This window comes from Micromys minutus (genome assembly GCF_963924665.1).
Source record: "Micromys minutus genome assembly, chromosome: 14".
Lineage (NCBI taxonomy): Eukaryota > Metazoa > Chordata > Mammalia > Rodentia > Muridae > Micromys > Micromys minutus.
In genome coordinates this window covers 14,261,341-14,281,678 of record NC_137983.1, presented here as the reverse complement: position 1 = coordinate 14,281,678, position 20,338 = coordinate 14,261,341, and positions in this window count along the sequence as shown.

Below are 20,338 nucleotides of genomic sequence, written 5' to 3'. Positions count from 1 at the left end.
GTAGAGCTAAGATACAGTAGTGGGCTTTTTTTACACAACATAAGAGCCTATTACCTTATGAATTACTGTTTACGTTTTGTCTGTAGCTTAACCCTGAGTAAATTTTACTTTCCTTCTGTTGCTATAGCTAGATGGGAAGAAAATTACGTCCAACTCTACCAAGTGTCAAAGCTGTTTTAAAATCTTGCTATTTAAGGTCGGTATAATACCAATAAGTCTGGAGTGCTTAAGCATTCACGGTGGAAACTGACACATAGGACTAGGTTGTGTAGTTTGTGACAGAAATCTTAAATTAGTCCAGCAGTGTGGATTGGTCACTTTCTCAGAGGCTACAAGAAAAACATGCCCGTGTTTTAACCAGTGGTGACGGTACTCAGTAAATATCGGACTAATAAAGGGGCAAAGAGTATATGAGTTTCTCCAATTCAGGATTTTTTTTTTTTCCTGGTCAGAACTTTGAAGTTTTTAAAGCTTTGTTCTCTTCCTCTTTGCCAGGCCAATAAAAAGAATTATTATTACTACCACATTTGTGTGTCTTGGATTTGAGTTTTGGCTAATGCAAGCACTTTTACAACATGATCTTGGTTGAAGGAGCAATTAGAATTAAGAAGTCTTATCCAACAATTACAGTACTTACTGCAGTTATAATAGTAACTGAATGAGTTGACGACTTACTGAGTTACCCAACACTACATTTTATTTTGCTTTTCAAGTTATGAAAACCCTGATGATGGCAGTCCGTAATGACTTTGGGGTAGCCAGATTTGAAGTCTGAAGCCTTGTCTGCCACACTGTTAGCCATCAAAGGAGGCCTGTCCCACCACGCTCTCTATTTTCACAACAGGATATCTGGTTTCTTTTATGAGGATACAGCTATGTTAATTTGGTTTAGTGGTTTGTTGGAGGTAAGCAGGCTCTTCACAGCACAAACATCAAAATCCCCTTGAAGCAGTTCCTTGTTAATAGCTAGAGTCTGATTGGCAGATTAGCATTGTAAAGTGTGATTTCGTTGGATAAATATGTTTAGTCTAGTAAGCACTTTAGTGATTGAGTGTCTGTTAATGGATAAAGGTGGATTATGGGGAAACCTCTACAGGCTGTCGTTGGGCACTTAGCTTCTGAGATCCCAAGAGCAGTGGAAAAGAAACGGACACTACAAGACAGCTGAAGGACTAGAAATGCTTAAAATATGCAGTGCTAACATTGGAATTTGAGTTTCCAATATGAATTCTGATGTAACAGAGAGATCAGCAGATCAAATGAAAAGGCTTTAAGGATTCTCGAAGAAACAAAATAAGCATGTCCTATATGTACTCTTTAAACCTGGACATTGTTTATTATATTCAGGAGTCAACAAGAACCCACACATAAGAAGTTCAGAATGTTTCTCTGAGGTCCAAAAGCACAGACCTACTGCTGAAATTTTTGCATTTGAATAATTTGAAAGAATGGGAATCTGAGAAAGGGAGAGGGGCTTAAGAGTTATTAAAGAATGTGGACATGTCTGTCCATCTGTACACATGGTTGTACCTAGAATTTTATACTTTTTGGGGGAAAAACACGGTTGAAGGAATCAAGGACAATTTCCTCCCTTCCACCCTCAAGCATCTGGAAATGCAGATTTTTGCCATTTCTTCTGTTTGAAAGGGGTACTGGGATTCTTCATGAGAGTCACCAGGAAAAATGTCACTTTTTCCTTCTCAGGTGAACGTGCAAAGGTATTTTTATGAGGTGAAAATATCAGTTTACTCAAGGACCTTGATGGAATTTTAACATCCCAGGCTCTGAGGAGAGGATGCAGGGACGTCTGCTCCTAGCTAGTCATGAAATGCTTAAGATTTTAGGAACTCTTATGGTTTTATGGATTGGCTTTTCAACTAAAGACAAACATATTTCAGCCATCTTTCCTGGAGATACTTTCAGAAACTGCTCATAGCTCACAGATCCTTTATTAGAATATATAATTCTTGGACATACATCATTTAACAATGCAGCTCAAGGCTTTTTGTCTCTGACTTCTTGACCATTACTCTTACACCAGACTGGTTTCTGCTAGGTATCAGAAACCACATTCTATGAAGCTGAAATCAAATTAAACCAAGTCATCTAAAGAGAAGAGAGAAAAGTCTCTAAATCCCTTCATCTCATCCTCATGATATATAATGTCCCTCTGGTACCCATATCCATAGCGTTTGGATAGGGATGGGTAGAGCCAGATAAGAAGGAAGTCTCTGCCTCTTTATCCCAGTGCAGGAATGGATAGATCTTTGATAGTTTGAAGATTGAGTCCAATAGGCAAAACGGTGACAACTTGTTATACTTTTGCATCTCACCAAATTTGACAGTAGAAGAAAGTTTTCCTTTTCTTTTCCCAACATTTGCAAATTAAATTCTTTCCATGACATGCCTAATTTGGTCTTTATTGTAATATATATATATGCATGTGTGTGTGTGTGTGTGTGTGTGTGTGTGTGTGTGTGTGTGTGTTTCACTTGACAAATATTTATAGAGCAGCAATCATGTACAAGGTCCTAGGACTAAAGAACTGACTTATCTCTGACTTAATAACTTTGTAGTTGAGAGGGAAAAATAAGTGAAGATGACATCTTAAACTTTAGGGAGGAGTATAGGCACACTGCCCCTCACTGCTAAGAATGGATTCTATATCTTCACATCTCTCATCCAGTCTTTTTAACCACTAATTGAGAGTTCCTCAGCATTGTCTGATCCATTCACCATTTAGGACCTACAAGGATTCACACCGCCCAGTGCTCACAAAGCTTCCTTGCTCATAAGTCAACCTTGCTAAAGAACCAAGAGCCACTTCTGTGTCTACTTTAAGAATTCTTTTCTTTTCTTTCTTTTTACAACTTTATTTAAAAAAACGGAGATACATGTACAGCTTTTTAAAGTCATTTTGGCATAAAACTATATAAATATATTTTTGTCAGTACTTGATTTTTTAAAGGTTTGATAGTGTGCATTGAAATCTTACTAGTTACAATAAGCATAAACCTCGGTCCTTCATTTAAAAAAAAAGTATATAGCAGCCACTCAGAGTGGGGGTACACCTAGACCTTAAATCATTAATAACTAAAGAGCTAAGAAGATAGTCTTGTGGCAATTTTGGTATTTTAAAATCATTATGTTTAATCTTTACATACCAAGAAACCTTTCACTATTTCCATGTTAAGTTTTGTTTTGCAGGAATTCTATTCTCTAATGTTTATAAATATAAACTTTGGTTAAGATCCAGTGATGGCTCGCTATGATTCATCAGACCCATTCCACACTCATCCTTCTCTGTAGTTTGATGGTACAGTAAGGAAGAAGTAAGGAAAAGAGAGACAGAGGGGTTGAAGGAAGCAAAAAGAAGTGAGAAAGAGAGAGAGAATGTGCGTTCAGTTTCCTGTTATTAGAAGTAAGTGTTACTCCAATATATGTTAAATAGAGACCAGGTGAAAGATTGATGAGCCAGTAGGAATCAATAACTCATTACCCAACATTGGACAAGACATGATCTCTATATATACCAGCTTGCCACACGGAATTGATGGTTATCAATATAATGACACAGTTTTCTTTATTAATGAAATTGGATGGACTTTTATAGCAACACATCCAATGTGTGTATGTGTTAGATGAGATAATAACCTTTGGTGTCATTCCTCAGGATCCGTCTTAATTTTTGAGGTCGGGTCTCTTTTTGTCTTGAAGCTCACTAAGTAGACTAAGCTGGCTAGCCAGCTAGCTTCAGAGATCTGTCAGTCTCTGCCTCTCCAGCACTGGGATTAAGAATGTATGCCACCATTCCTGGCTTTGCTACACATCTTCCTTGTGCTTGGGCAGCACGCACTTTATCAAATAAACTATTTTCCCTACCTCCCTACTTTTCTCTATTGTTTTGACATAAGACCTTTCTATTAGTTCCTGTCTCACTGAATGAAGAGAACTGCGTATATGCATATGAGCATTGATACAATTATTTTAAGATCTTTGCCTGATGTCAAATTTTAGAATCACACCTGTGGCCTAAGAGCTTCCATAACACCAGAGAGTCGTTAGTGGTAGGGAAAAGGTACAAAGTGCCCAATGCTTGTACCTCACCTATATACACCAAGACCTTGTAGAATATTTCATCCTCATTTGGTTTCTGGGTTCTGATTGGCAGAGACCACAGCTCACTCTCGAAATAACATATTCAAGCGATACTGAGGATTATCTTCAGTTTGTGGTGCTTGTCTTATTAGGTGGGCGGGATGTAAAGAAAACTTCGTATGACTGATTTCTCCATCTAGACACTATGACAATGTAACTGTGCCTACTCCAGTATTGCTGCACAAAAAACTTGCCTTGCTTTCAATAGTTGGACAAAGTAAAGATCCATTTTCATTACACCTCCTGAATTTGTGCTAGATTTTATACTGTAACTCTACATAATTTGTATTCTCAGCTTTCTTGCTTATACTCCAATCCTTTCTTGTTTCTTTCATGGAATCTTTATGTAAAAAGAGGTAAAACTGGGTCTGGTGAATTACATACTTTATATAGGAAGACATGGCAACAAACTTTACCAGAAAAAAAATCCACATTACTTAATATGCCAACATGTTTGCTAATGAAAAACCAAAATGATATTTATATTGTTACCACATGTATAAAATTCTTACCAGAACATTAGCCTAAGGGCAATATGTCAGCACTTGGGATTAACTTCATAGAGTAGACACCAAATATAAGAATATCCACAAGTTTTCCAGCCCTGATATTTCTCAGCATATAAACCTGGACCAACTAAGTCCTGATGCCTAGAGCATGTCTTTCTAGGATCCTAACACAAACACAAACACTAACAAATAGACTTTGAGTCATAATTCACCCAACTTTGATCTTGAACCTTAGTCACAGAAGGCTTAGAATGACTGTGCGGAGAATGAGTAGGAAGTACAATAAAAGTATGTGTAGCGTCAGGGGGAAATGGTTAAAAAGCTAATCAGACTTAAAAGATAACCCTTCCCAAGCAAATAACCATGCTCATTTTCAATTGCTGCACTAAATATTATACAAGCTAAAATATCTTCTCCATGCGTTAGATTAGCAGCTCATATCTTTGCATGATGCCATGATAGGGTTAAGGGCTCAGGGACTTCCATGACTTAATTCAAGGTATCAGCCACAGCTAGGTTCTGATATGGAGCTCAGAATCGTCTTCCATGTTTACTAATTTTCCTATAGTCTGTTCATTGTGGCTTGTTTAACTTAAGTCCTATAGTCAAGATTTGTATTCAGTATTCAGTCTTTTCAGGCCTCTGAAAGCATTGGCTCACATATGACATATATACATGTGCACAGAAATAAAAATAAATCTTCTTTTAAAAACTACTGATACCTATATGAAAGACTATGAGACGTATTAAGTATGTGGTGCCTGCTCTGGTACCTTTGGGTCAAACGGACATGGTAAGTGATTATTGTCACTATTGTCCCTTACAATTAAACCAATTAAATTGGAAAAAACAATAAAACTTTTGTTATTTTTCTATATTTTACCTTTTATTGAAAATAGATGCTATTCTTAAATAATATAACCTGATTTCACTCCCCCAGTTCCTCCCCAGTACCACTCTTACTAGATCACCTTTTTCTGTCTTTCATTAAAACCAAATACACTTCTAAGGAACAAAAATATAATATAATAAAACACAAACTAACACATCAGAAATGGACCAAGCAAGGAGTCTAAGAGAAGGCACATAAAACGGATACAGACTACACTGAGAAATCCCATAACAGCCTTAAACTAGAAGTCATAATATATAGGCAAAGGACCTATATGGCAAAAAGAGAGAAGAATATGTGTGTGTGCATGTGTTTTTGTATGTGTATCTGTGTGTGTTTCTGTGTATTTTAAATATGTGTTTTATATGTATATTTTATATGTGGGTATGTGTGTGTGTGTGTGTGTGTGTGTGTGTGTGTGTGTGTGTGTGTGAAAATAAATATAAACTTTTATAAAAGAAACACATTTTGAAACAAGAACCCTCCAGTGATACCATGTGTTCACTTTCTGTTGGCCATCTATTGCTTGGCATGTAGCCAACAATTATGAGTAGTTTGTTTCCATAGTGAGTTCCCTTGAAGAAGAATAACTTTCATTTGCCAGTGTTTATCAATTGGACAGTGCTTCCGGGTTAGTGATAGGAGCATTTGTCCTCTTTTTCTTTCATCTCTAGAACCTCATCTGGGGCAGACCCATGCAGACTCTGTGAGTCCTGCCCTGTCTCAGTCTCAGAACATATATGTACATAGATTCTGTTGATTAGGAGAGCTCTATTTCTTGGTGTTCTTCATTCCCTCTTGCTCTTACACTTTTCCTGACTCCTCTTCCTCAGGGTTTCTTGATCCTTGAGGGGAAAAGACTCAATGAAGATATCCCTATTAGAACTGAGGGTTCCAAGGTCTCATTCTTTGAATATCATCTGGCTGTGGGTCTTGGTACTCATTAAACTGTGTTCTAAGCAAATCTTATGCCTTATGGTGGTTTGAATGAGAACGACTCCCATAAGATTCACATGCTTGAATATTGAGTTCCCAGTTAGTGAAACTGCTTGAGAAGGATTAAAAGGTGTGTCCTTGTGGGAGGAGGTGTGTCACTAGGAATGGACCTGGAGATTTCAAAAGTCCACATAATTTCTAGTTAGTTTTCTTCCTTGTACTTGTGGATCAGTCAAAATATTTAACACTGTGATACTAATGCTATTTTAAATATTTTCCAATAGTAAAATGGCACTCCACTATTCAAAATTAAATAGTTATATAAGATTATGTTTAACAGAACGGTTAATCATAGAAGGTCACTAAAATTGCTATGGTGTCATGCATACAAATAATAGCAAGACTAATTTAGAATCAATTTTGACATGTGCCACTCATTAGCCATCAGGGAAATGCAAATCAAAACAGCCCTGAGATTCCACCTCACACCAACCAGAATGGCTAAGATCCAAAACTCAGATGACAGCAGATGCTGACAAGGATGCAAGAAAGAAGAACACGTCTCCGTTGTTGGTGGGGCTGTAAACTGGTACAACCACTCTGGAAATCAGTCAGGCGATTCCTCAGAAAATTGGACATAGTACTGCCTGAAGACCCAGTTATTCCACTTCTGGGCATATTCCCCAGAGAAGCTCCAACATAAAACAAAGACCCATGCACCACAATGTTCATAGCAGTCCTATTTATAATAGTCAGAAGCTGTAAAGAACCCAGATGTCCTTCATTAGATTAATGGATACAAAATTTGTGGTATATTTACACAGTGGAGTACTATTCAGCTATCAGAAACAATGACATGAAATTCTTAAGAAAATGGATGCATCTAGAGAATATCATCCTGAGTGAGGTAACCCAATCACAAAAGAACAGTCATAATATGCAATCACTGATAATTGGATACTAACCCCAGAAAGCTCTGAACACCCCAGAAACAACTCACAGACTGTATGAAGTTCAAAAAAACAGAGGCAAAAAAAGAAAAGAAAAGAAAATGAAAAACCATTATGCTTAATTTTTACACACCAAGAAAACTTTGACTATTTCCAGGTTACATCGTGTTTTACATGTATTTTATGTTCATTGTAACTAGTAAGATCTTAATGCATACTGTCAAGTTTTTAACAAATCAAGTACTGACAAAAATGCATTCATATACTTTTATGCAAAAATGCTTAAAATTTTTACATTTATCTTTGTTATTTGAAATAAAATTATTCAATTTTATAAAAAAAAGAAATATAGTAACTATAACTATATTAAATTCATTTTGTAAATTCTACATTGTTAGAGGTGGGGGCGGCATTGTTAGGGATTTAACTAGAATTTGATCTTAGGTTCTTGCTTGTATGACACAAGTGCAAATAAATTCAGTATACCAGTATAACATGATATCTTTGATTTAATATGCTTTTAATAATCTTGATTCATATACTTGGTAATTTTATGTTCAGAGTATGCATGGCTTCATAATCAAGATAAGAATTTGTATCAGAAAATGTGAACAAAACCCAATATCACAGATAATTATATCAGTTTCCCCATCTCTCCATCAAAATTTACCACTGAATCATAAATAGTACTTGAAACTTAAAACACAGTAACTGATTGTTCTAGAATTAAAATGGAATATTAGGGAGTATTTCATGTGACTTTTACAAAAGTCTACATGAAACATATATATGCTTAACTTCTTAAACCTAAGACCCCACACCTTACCTTTAAATAATACTCTTTTGTTTCAACTCTATTTTCTAAAGCTGACTTTCCCCCTTGTTTTTATTTTTTGTTTTTCATTTTTGTTTTTTTAATAAAAGAAAGGAGTGCATTATTTTACTGGTATAAATATTTTACAACCAAATAACTTGGCTAAGTGGAAAAAGATGTGTCACATCTGCGGAAAAGGAACACATTGAGATTGGGCCTTCTGCAAAAGAAGAAAGGGATGGAAGTACAGTAGGCAGGTGCTTTGTTCAACGTCCAAGTCCTGTCGGGAGGAACTTGAAACACAAAGTCCTGTCTCCATATCTAGAGGAAGCAGCTGCCAGGCTGATATGGGGCCTATTCTTATAAGCAAAGAGCACCAGCAAACCTGCTTGGGCATGAATATTAGATTTGCTGAGTTCTGCTGACATCACCACAGGAGATAAACATGTTAGGAAGAGTGGGGCAGCTTGCTGCTAGAGTGGTTGGCAGCAGAGATAAGTGAGAGGCAAGCGGCAAGGGAACACCATGTCCATCTTGACAACCTCGCCTGTGACTGGAGGCCACTGCTCAGTCAAGTGTCATCTTAAACATCACTAATATAGAACAAGTGGATCAACATGAACTCTGAACCTTTGTTTCTTTAATAGCAAAGGACCAACAGCTGCCTGCATCTGGAAACTGTGAAAACTCTAGACAGCTGTATCATAATAAACAAACTTCTGCAAAAGGAATTCCACACAATCCACTGTTCCCTTTACATTCTTGCCCCTTTTCTGGCCTCATTATATTGTAATCTCACATCTAATTATATTTTATCAGTTTATTATTTCTGCAACTTGAGAATTAAATTAAAAACATATTGGTGGGAAAAAAAAAACCTAAATCACCAACAGTTGTTCTTTATTCTTGTTTTGTATTAGCAACTGTGTGGTTGCTGGGGGCTGAGCTGCAGGGAAACGGCATGAGGGGTGCTTTGGGCAGTACTGGAGCAGAGTAGGTAGCCTCCCACACACTGCAACTGTAGAATATGATTTACCAGCTCTGGAGCTCTGGGGTCTACAATTTCATAAATATAAGTGACAAATTATCAATAAATCACTCTCCGGCTCACCATAATGCATAATGTTTATTGAAACCCAGTTCCAATAAATACGAGTCGCCCTTTTTAGCCAAAGCATAAGAAACAAAGATGACAGGAATTACAAACAGAAATGAAAAATGCTGAGTAAACCCTTGGCCAGCAACAAGAATTTTTTTTTCAATTCAACCTGAGACCACTGGATTCTGGAACAAATTTTTATAGGTGAACACTTGTTTCAAAAATTTCGTTTAGTTTTCTTTTAGACGCAAGAGTTTAGAAAGTCACAAGTGTGCGCTGTGCTGGACTTGAGACTGAAAGGGGCCTCTGTTTTCCTCCTCGTTTATTATGGATGCTACTCAGTGAGATTCTATTAAAATGATATTAGTCCTAATTACACTGTGCTGGTGTTCTATTGATTTCAAATGCATTTCAAAAAAATCTACAGATTAAAAATAAAAATAATCCACCATTTGTACTACATAGTGCAAATTCTACTCAAAGCACAGTAAAATGTGAAGTTAACATTGAAAGGAACTGATGTATTGCCTTAGACACTTGCCTGCACATTTTAGCAGTTTTCTGTATGTATCTTGGCAAAGAAAAAATTATTCACTTATTTTTATTTTTCATTTGCTGCTTACTTATTTCATAGGCAGTAATACATTTTGTGATTTATCTTCTGGGTTCTAAAAGCAAAATTAAGAAGTGTTGCAGACAATGTTGTTATACAGCCCTGTAACTTTACAAACTCATTCAGCAGCTGGAAGCAATTGACATTGGGTAGCATTTGACTTGAACAACACTTTAAAAAGTCAACTTGAATCTTAATTGAAATACCCTATATTTCACACTGGATATATGACTCAATTCTAATCTTTTGTTTCCTTTTTGAGAGAAAAAGCAGTGGAGAACCATGCTGTTAATGAGGTTATTTATTATCAATTACAGTATTTACTCTAACAAAGATGTTCTTATAAAACCTACTCTCAAAAGCATACTTCCATTTGTGTGTGTATGTGTGTGTACACATATATATGTATATATACTAAATTATTAATATATAATTTGCAGTTGTAAGTGCCTCCTTTTTGAGAAACAATACAAAAAAGTTAAAATGAACAAAAATTAATATGACCTAGATAATTCATAAAAGTGTTTATTGTGCATTACAGCTGGCTAGCCTCACTCCTTTTATTAATGTAACTATTTAAAATATTTTTCATATTTAAGGGTTTTATATATTTATTTCCATATTTGTGGTGCTACAAGTTTTTCAACTTTCTAAAGCCTATGACATTAAAATAATTCGGAGTGATATACAAAAGCAACTATTAACAAGACTTCATTACTTTAAAGTACTAGATTTCTGTCACAGCTAATGTGACGCTGTACACAGTAACTATATGAGGGAATTAATTATTATCTGTAGTGACTAAATGAGAAATATGAAACACAGAGTGAAGCAACCGTCCTGAATCATCAAAGTAAAAAATGATAGTGCCAAGCTAAAAAAAGGAGCTTTACCAAATTTCTCATCTTAAATACTGTAGGTGTTCCTAAACACGCATATGCCAATCAGTTCCTTAAAACTGCATCATATACTAAAGGAAAGGTACAGATTTAAATAAGCCAATCATTTTATGTTAATTAGACCCTTAGGGGTTTTTTTTCATTTTTAATATATTATTATTATAATCATTCTTTATAGCTCAGGCTGACCTTGAACTCATGAGCGTTTTGCTTCAGTCTCCTAAGTGCTGGGCTGACTGCAGTGTACCAGCATATGTGACTTGAGATCCATTTTATGACCTTAAACTCCTACATACATTTTAATTATGTAGCAACAGAAATACTCCTTGGGTTTCATTTAAGCAAACATCAGGTCATACTGACGTGTACAACTACAAAGTCACTTCTGAAATGACCAGACTCCAATGGTGCTGTTAAGCCAGAGGTTTCATTTCTCTTCCACAATCTGATTTCTTTTCAAACAGTTCTGTGCCCACTAGCAAGTAAAATTATCTCTATTGTAGTTATAGATAGCAAAAAACCAAACATCCCTTCCTAGTAGCTGAAGTGAAATTTCCAAATGGTAATCCTCATTAGGCCTGTTGGGTCATGAGCCAGTGTCTGAACCATCACACTACCTTGAAAGGGCAAATGATTTATCATCTGGACCTGCATATAAAAGCATTCTTCCCCAGACTGAAACTGAGGACATGGTGCTGCTCCAACAGAAAATCAGGCTGGCTATTGCTATCAAAAGAAGAGAAGAAAATGGCTGCCCTAAAGAGAAACAATCCACAGATCTCCCAGATGCATGTTCTCTTAAAATGATTTTTAGCTCATTAGAGAAATCTCCTCAGTGTAAATAGAACATGTGGTTCTGAGTCAGGTAGAGTTCAGTTGACGGCAAGAAAGTCTGTTCAAGCTAGTTTAAGCACAAAAGGATTTATTACAGGGTTTTAAGACACATACTTTTCAAGGCAAACAAAGAGACGGGGTTTCTTCTAAGGTCATAGGAAATGTGCTAAGAGTAGGTTAATCTTTTTAGTGTAAGGGGCTGGTTTTGTATAAATTTTCCACACTGCGTTTGGAATCCTCCATTTCCTCTTTCTCCCTTTCCTAACATGACTAACTTGTCTAGGTCTGCCCGGGACTTTCCCATTTTTAACACTGAAAATTTCTATCCCAGGAGCACTTTGGAAAGATTGTTCATCTTCCTGACTGTGTGTCCCTTCTCTTAGTGCTTCCAGACACAATTGACCTAGACCAGAATCTCAAGCCAGCAAAAGTCATAGGCTAGAGTGAACTCTGAAATGAAGAGATGGTGGACCCTAATTGGCTAGGAATCTCCATGGAGCACATCAGAGATTAGCATGGGAAACTTGAGAAGCCCCAAGTCTGCTCGGAATTGGGAGCCCAGCAAAACAGGAGCTACCTTCAAATAGACATGAATTAGAAGGTATAGCTAGATAGATTCCACAACTCAATTCTAATTTTAAACTCTAAGTACAAAAATACCAGACTGTCAGGAATGTTACTCTCTGTTTCAGGATTAAGTATGGAAGTGTTACTGATGTTTGTACAATGAGAATAATTTTGATGACGACTGCTGAACTTTTCCACCTCTGAGATACAACTACAATTCCTATTAAGTTGCTCCTTTTCCATCCTCCAACTCTCTCCCTTTGGGTATCCATGCAGAGGAACTTTCTCTCCCTATCCTTGAAATGTTCCCTTACCTTGCAAGCCCTAAAAAGAAGATACCACTGCTTGGTCTTTACTGTTTACATATAATTTTACTAAGCTCCAAAAATCCTTATCCCCTGGGAAGGGGTGGGTGTAATGATTCACCAACATTCTATTCTTTGCTCTCTGCATCCTAGGATCCTATGTCCCACTCACCAACACTTAACAGCTGCACTCTTACAACTTCTATACATAACTCATGAGTCTCAGCTACATGTCCTTTAAGTTATCTTAGGCTCCTGATCTTGCCAAACTCTAGAGCCTACACGGATTCTATATTTAGGCTCACCAAAACTGTACAAGAATTTTAATCCTGCAACATGGCTGCTCTGGCAAGGAATCATATCCAAAGACCATCTAGGTCTATGTGATCCAGCTAGAATTCAGAACACATCCTGGATTTCAGTACAGTTTGGCTAGATTACAGACACACTCTTAAGTATGTTAATCAGCTTGTAGAAGGAAGCAGCCATGTTTGAAAGTGATGTCCATTTGAGACGCAGAAAAACTGATGAATTAGAGAAAAAGAAATTGACAGAATGAGTCAGAGACAGAATACATCCAACTCTCAGGAGACCTGCGCAGGAAACAGAAGCTATCTAAGAGCAGCATGGAGTACGGAGTGGAGTCAGTGGGTAGTCAGTGACTGCAGTCAGTGCAGTGGAGCTGAGTCTAGGTGTTCATGCAGTTCAGTGTAGAGATCATTGAAGCCAGGATAAGAAGAGGTCAGAAGATTAGAACAAATTCCTAGCGTTAGTTTGAAGCTAAGCAGAACAATTCAGTGAGGGGCTGAGAGAAGTCAGCTTGAACCAGTCAACTTAGAGAAGAGTTTGAGCCTGAACACTTGAACTGAAGCAGCCAGCCAGAACTTAGAAAGAACTAGAAAGGGTAAACTTATTCAACAGCAAACCCCTGAAACCAGAATTACATTAAGCAAATAAAAATTAATTTTATCTTAAGCTAGTTGTGTTCCTTTTTCTAGCTCCTCGAAAGCCTTTTACAGAGCTATGCAAAGAATAGATACTATTATTTTCTTATTTTACCCAGTTTGTGGAAGTGTAACCATGGACACATTTTGAGGCAGTAGAAGAATGAATCCTAGACATTAGGGTACCTTCTCTCACTACTCTAGTCTGAGTGAGGTCTGGATATTGTAGTACCTGAATAACTCTTTATTAAAATACTCGATCTATTATTTCTAAATACTAGTGATAAGTTGCTTTTCTCAAATATCTGTATATAAACAGAATTATAATTTATTGATTAAAAGTCATCAAATTTAATATGTTTTAAACTCTGGTTAATTTTGTTTCACAATATCAACACTGTTAATCCACTAAACATATATTGAAATGGGCCATACAGGAAAAGAAAAGAAAGGGTGAAGATGTCAGAGAAGTTGAGCAAAATTAAGAAACAATTGGCTCAAGCACACTAAGAAATATTTCCATTAGCTACTCAGTTTCAAGCAACCTTGTTTTCCTAGTCATTCTTGGATACACCAGAAATTGATGTTCAATATATCTTCTTTCTTTTTTATATTCTTATTTTTATAATGCTAGGCATTAAACCCAGAAGACTGCTCATGCTAGCCAATTGTTGGTGTATATCTTCGGCCCTTATTCTTTCTCCTTATGATTTTCTCTCTTGAACTCATGTGGATCTGTACAGGACATATTTGCATTAAAGAATAGCATTTAGTTCATCCTCTGAGTTTGGAATGGCAAATAATTTACTACTCAAACTCAGTGAATGGCTAGGCTTGCTACTTCACTCTGGGGGATTCTCTTTCTCTGTCTTTGAGGCAGAAGTACATGAAGATGATCATGTCCAACTGGCCTTTATATGGTTTTCTGGGAATGTGAGCTCCTATCATCTTGCTTGAACAGCAAAGGCCTTAATTGCTGAGCATTTCCCCAGCCTGCCAAAGCACCAGTTTCTAAACACTGGTGTCTCGTCATGTCCTCTAAATTCACAGGCATGTTCTACCATGTGAGCTTAATACAAGAATCTCAAATTATCTGAAAAAATATTTGTGCATTGTATGTTGTTTTAAAAATATTTCTTCCTTTTCCCCGTGGAGATTGTGTGAGTGTGTGTGTGTGTGTGTGTGTGTGTGTGTGTGTGTGTGTTCTGTCCTTAAAAATAAGTATTGTTTATGGTAAATAAGTAGTACTTTGTATACTTTTTTAAAAAATGAATGCCTTTGTGTTTATGAAGAGCATCTGCGGGAGAACCCTTCCCTGAAAGACATGACTGTAGGATTAATTATGTGATAATGATCACCACAGCAGAGACCATTCTGTTTGGACTCAGTTCCTGCACCTGCTGCAGGTGATTGCTGCTTCTGTTGATGGAAGTAACCAACACCCTTCAAATCACTTCTCTGACTTTTAGAACACACAGCTTTCTTGTTTTCCTCAGAGTGTAGCCTGCAGCAATTATGAATGAAGGGAAATTTATCTCTGGACCCTGACCTCTTCTTTACCACTCTTTTATAACCCTTCACTTTTTTGTGTGGCCACTTTCATATACAGGACCATGAAAAACTTTAATGAAACTAGCTGACACTCTTTACAGAAGTGGAAACAGGAGACTTAACACATCAAACCCAAGACACACAGATTATCTGTTTAATCTGTACAGAAATTCATGAGAAAACCACTGCTTCCGTAGATAGTTATACTTTCTTTCAAAAGCATCTTAGAGATGAAGTGTGTCTGCTTCTCATTGCTCTGATAAACTACTTGCAACTAAAACAGCTAGGAAAAAGAAAGGTTTATTTCACCTCAAGATTTCAGAGATTTCTGTTTGTGGTTGGCTAGTTCCATCTATTTTGTGCCCTAGGCTTAGCTTAATAGTAGGAAACATGTTAGAGGATACTCAGTAATTCACAGCAACCAGGGTGGGTTTTCACAAAAATACAGCAGCCTTGGGCACACCCAATGTTCTACTTCCTTCCACCAAGATCCACATGCAAACGATCCCACCGGAAATGCCACCAGATAATGACACAATCAAAGAATAAATCCACTCATTTGTTCAGAGCCTTCATAATCAATCGCAAAGACTGGACCAATCCGTTTACTGGGACCAAGCCTCCAACACATATGCATTTATATAGGGAAAGTTACTATTAAAATCATAGAAAAAAATCAGTAGTTTTCTTATTACACCTCTCTAGTAAATCGCAAGATCCACTGGGTTCATACCTAGGGTTCACTAATGTCTTGGGTCTTACAAGAGTTTAGTTCCCTTGTTCCCGTATCTGATAGTAAGTCAGTACAGACCAGTTCACACAAAAGTGGTTCCTGAAAGCTGATATTTAATGTATCATTGGTAACAGTCCACCATCTGAAACCATCTGAATTCTATCCAGTTGACCCACACTGACAAGCAAGACCTGCTGAGTTGCTGCTTTAATCTAGCAACTAAAGAGAAATGCTTGGCCCTTTTGAATTCCTCCAAGACTCTAGCCCAGCAAGCCTCTTTCCCTATATTGGACCGAATCATAGAAATAGCATGTGCTTAATCTTATCATAGATAAAAGAATTTCTTTATTAAATCTCAAAGAAATAGAAACATTTTTTTCAAAGATGGTAATTAAAATTGTCACCTTTTAACTTATAGCAGTCAATGCATGTATGTCTGTGTCAGTATATGGGTCTGTGTGTCACTGTGTGTGAATGTGTGTGTATCTGTGTGTCACTGTGTGTGTCAGTGTGTGTGTATGTGTGTGTGTGTATGTGTGTGTGTGTGTGTGTGTGTGTGTGTGTGTGTCTATAAACACCTGTAGGAATGGAAGTAGGGGTCATAGCTCAATGTCAAGTACCTGTGTCTGTCTCTAACACTCTCCACCCTATTTTTTAAGACAGGGTTCTTTTACTAAACCTGGAGACTGGCTCACATGACTTGCCAAACATGCTCCTGTGAACTATCTTTATGCCACTAGCATTGAGTTTCCAGACCGAAGCCAGAATGTCTGTTTTTTCAAATGGGCGCTAGGGATCTAAACTCAGGTGCATGTGCTTGCACAGCAAACACTCAGCCACTGAGCCATGTCCCCCAACAAGTGCCATGAGCCTATCTTGACACATAGGTCAATGAAGCAGAAAGATTTTGTCTAAGGAGTGTGGTATGCCCCCCCCCATGGCATCCAGTAACTGCCAGCTTTCAATGTGTACACAAATGAAACAGTTGCATGTGCAGCAAAATGTTTTAAGCAAACAATCTTCTATGGAATGGATTAGAAGATCACTTTCAGTTAGAACTTAACTACATGCAAGGAGTGTTTTATTAATTGATCTGTTCACTTCCCAAACCTGTGCTAGGAATTTCATTTGTGTCTCATTATTAATGCCAGCACAACTTAACTCACCTATTTCAGGTAAATTAAGGCTCTAGAAAATGAATCACGGATTTTAAAAAGTCACATAAACATTGCAAGAAGTATGACTTGAATTAAATTTACCCAGATCCTGGTTATGGGCAGAACTGAGGTTATTTAATGTTTGTTACAACGCTTTTTGTGTAAGGAAATTGTTCCGTTTCGTAATTGACAGAGCTAGCACAGATCACAAAGAGATATGGATGTGTTCTGTGTCACAGCCTTTATACTCTTGCTCTTAAATCTCGATTTCCTATTGTGAGAATATACATGGCCTGCATTTTGTGCTGGCCATCATTTAAGAGCAGAGCCTGTGAGAGCTCCAGACCACTGCACACCACCCTGATGGCCGTTCTTAACAATGGCATGCCCACCCCATCATCTACCACAGCCTTATCCCATACCTGTCATCACATGGCATCTCTAGCTCCATCTCTCTCCTCCTCCGTGTATGCCCTATTCCATGTCTCTCTTTCCCACCTCTCCACCACATGTTTTTCATTGAAGTAGCATTTCAACCTGCAGTATGTATATGTGTGTTTTTATGGGGACACACACACATTTGTGTGTGCAAATTCTTTACACATGTTTGTGTGTGCAACTTCTTATTGGACAGAGCCACTGGTCTGGTTCAGGTTTCTGGTTTCTGAAGACCCAAGCTCTCCTTCTCCCAGCAGAATGAGCAGCAGTGGCGGCTCCATACTACATCAGGAGATCAATGATTTAAGGAAGGAGGAGGAAGACTGTGAATAATGTTATTTCAGTGCTCACAAGTAAAATCTCGAAAAGTAAAATATTTACAGTTTTGAAAAGTAGGAAGTTATATGCTTCATACTAAGAATATACTAAACCTGAGTCCAAATGTGATTTTAAGTTTAGATTTTTTTTTAATTTATATTGATTTTTTGTTTCATATTATCCACCAATCTTGCTCATTTCACTGTACCTTCTGTGTGCCCTACACCCTTGTAATGCCCCAGCAAAATAAAACATACACAACAACAAAAACAAAGCATGGACAACCCAACCCCCCCCCCCCAGAGCTCTCAGGGACTAAACCACCAACCAAAGAGCACACATAGCGGGACTCATGGCTCCAACCACATGTGTAGAAGAGGATGGCCTTATTGGGCATCAAGAAGAGAAGAGGCCCTTGTCCCTGTGAAGGCTCAATGCCCCAGTGTAAAAGAATGTCCTATGTCATGGAGATCCTGGAGCTTGGAACAGACTGGCCCTTTCATGCATCCCAACCATTTGCAGATGATATAGATTTAGTAGCGGGCCCTGGCTGGTAATTGAGCAGGTCAGCCCACCAGGTCTCCCTGTCTACATGGAACAGAGTGAACTCTCCAGCACTGCTCTGACTAGGTCACCCAAAGCCACCATAGGGAGTCGTCAGGGGCTACACTCCTACTTTCGTGGGTGGCTCATTCATACCCAAACCTCTGGGACCAGATTCACTATGCTGCACAGATGCAGGGTCCACTTCTGCATGTGCTGCAGCCTGTGAGGGGCTGGGACAGCTCTCCTGACTGGGACAGCTGGTGTGGGTTGAGGGAACAGAGGGCATCTCTCACCCACCCACCCCAACTCGCAGGCTACCTCACAGCAGAAGAGTAGCGGGGCTAGCTCTCCCTTGCTTGCATACCCAGGACTGGTTCACGCAAGTTCCCTTTCTCCAGCCAACAGGACCAGCTCTACCTTGCTGCTCAAGTACAGCCAGCTCTCCCACTCTCGTGGTCGCAGGGCCATCTTTCCCAACTGCTAGAGGTGGTAAGGGGCAAGAAAAGGAAGGTGTCACCACCCTATGCACAGCTATTGCTACATTATTATGGTATACGACAGTGATACGGATTGTGTGTCCTCGATTAAAGGTGACATCAATTTCCAACTGACTTCATCCTCTTTGTTTTTGTATCACCTCTAAGTCAGAGGCCACTTTGCTATACCATGACTCACTTTATTCTCAAGTGGTTTTTATAACTACTACTTATTTCTACTTATTTCCATTATTTATTTATTTATTTATTCATTCATTCATTCACTTTATATCCCAATCACAGCCCCCCTCCTTTTTCTCTAGTCCTACACTTACACATTTCTACCCCCACTACTTCCTCCTCTTCTACTAAGGAAAGGGGAAGCCCCTTGGGTATAGCCTCCCCTTCAAGACATCCAGTGATAGCAGTACTAAGTGCATCCTTTCCCACAGAAGCCCAGCCAGGTAGTCCAGCTAAGGGAACACGATCCAATGGCAGGCAACAGAGTCAGAGACAGCCTCACTCCAATTGTTAGGGAGCCTACAAGAAAACCAAGCTGCACATCTGCTACAAATGTGTAGGGGCCATAGGTCCAGCCCCCTGCATGCTATTTGGTTATAGTTCAGTCTCTGTGAGCCCCACAGTCCCAGGTTAGTTGATTCTGTAGTTCTTTCTGTAATGTTCTTGACTCCCACACCCAGCTCACTCAGTCTACTTCCCCATTCTTCTACAAGACTCCAAGGTCCACCTGATGGTTGGCTGTGGGTCTCTGCATCTGTTTTCATCCTATGTTGAATGAAACCTCTCAGAAGACAGTTATGCTAGGCTCCTATCTGCAAGTATAGCAGAGTGTCATTAATAATGTCAAAGGTTGGCTCTCTCACATGGGATGGGTCTTAAGTTGGACCAGTCATTGGTTGGCTATTCCTTCAATCTCTGCTCCATCTTTATTGCTGTGCATCATGTAGGTAGGGTAAATATTGGGTTGAAGGTTTTCTGAGTAAATTGATGTCCCCCTCAGTCCACTTTGACATAGCTGGTGGATACATCAGTCTCTATATTCCCTGCTACTGGAAGTCTCAGCTAGAGTCACCCTCACAGACTCCAGAGAGTTTTTTCAATCCATCTTCAAGTAGTCAGAGATGTATCCCATTGATTTCTATTCTCATTCACAGCCCTCTCCTGACTCCTCTTTTTTCCTCACCTAATACCAAAGCTCTTTCCCACCCTGTTCCCTCCATCCATCCACCCCTGGTGTCTATCTTCTTTTTCTTTCTGAGTGATATTCATGCATCTTCCTTTGGGCTCTTACTACTTAGTTTCTTTGAGTCTGTGGATTGTAGCATGGTTATCCTGCACTTCAAAGCTAATGTCCACTTATATGATTACATACCAGAAGTGTCTTTCTGGGTCTGGGTTACCTTACTAGTTCCATCCATTTGCCTGCAAATTTCACAATGTCTTTGATTTTAATAACTGAATAGTACTCCATTATGTGAGTGTACAATTTTTTTTATCCATTATTCAGTTGAGAAACATCTAGATTGTTTTTAGTTTCTGGCTAATCCAAATGAAGCTGCTGTGAACATAGTGGAGCAT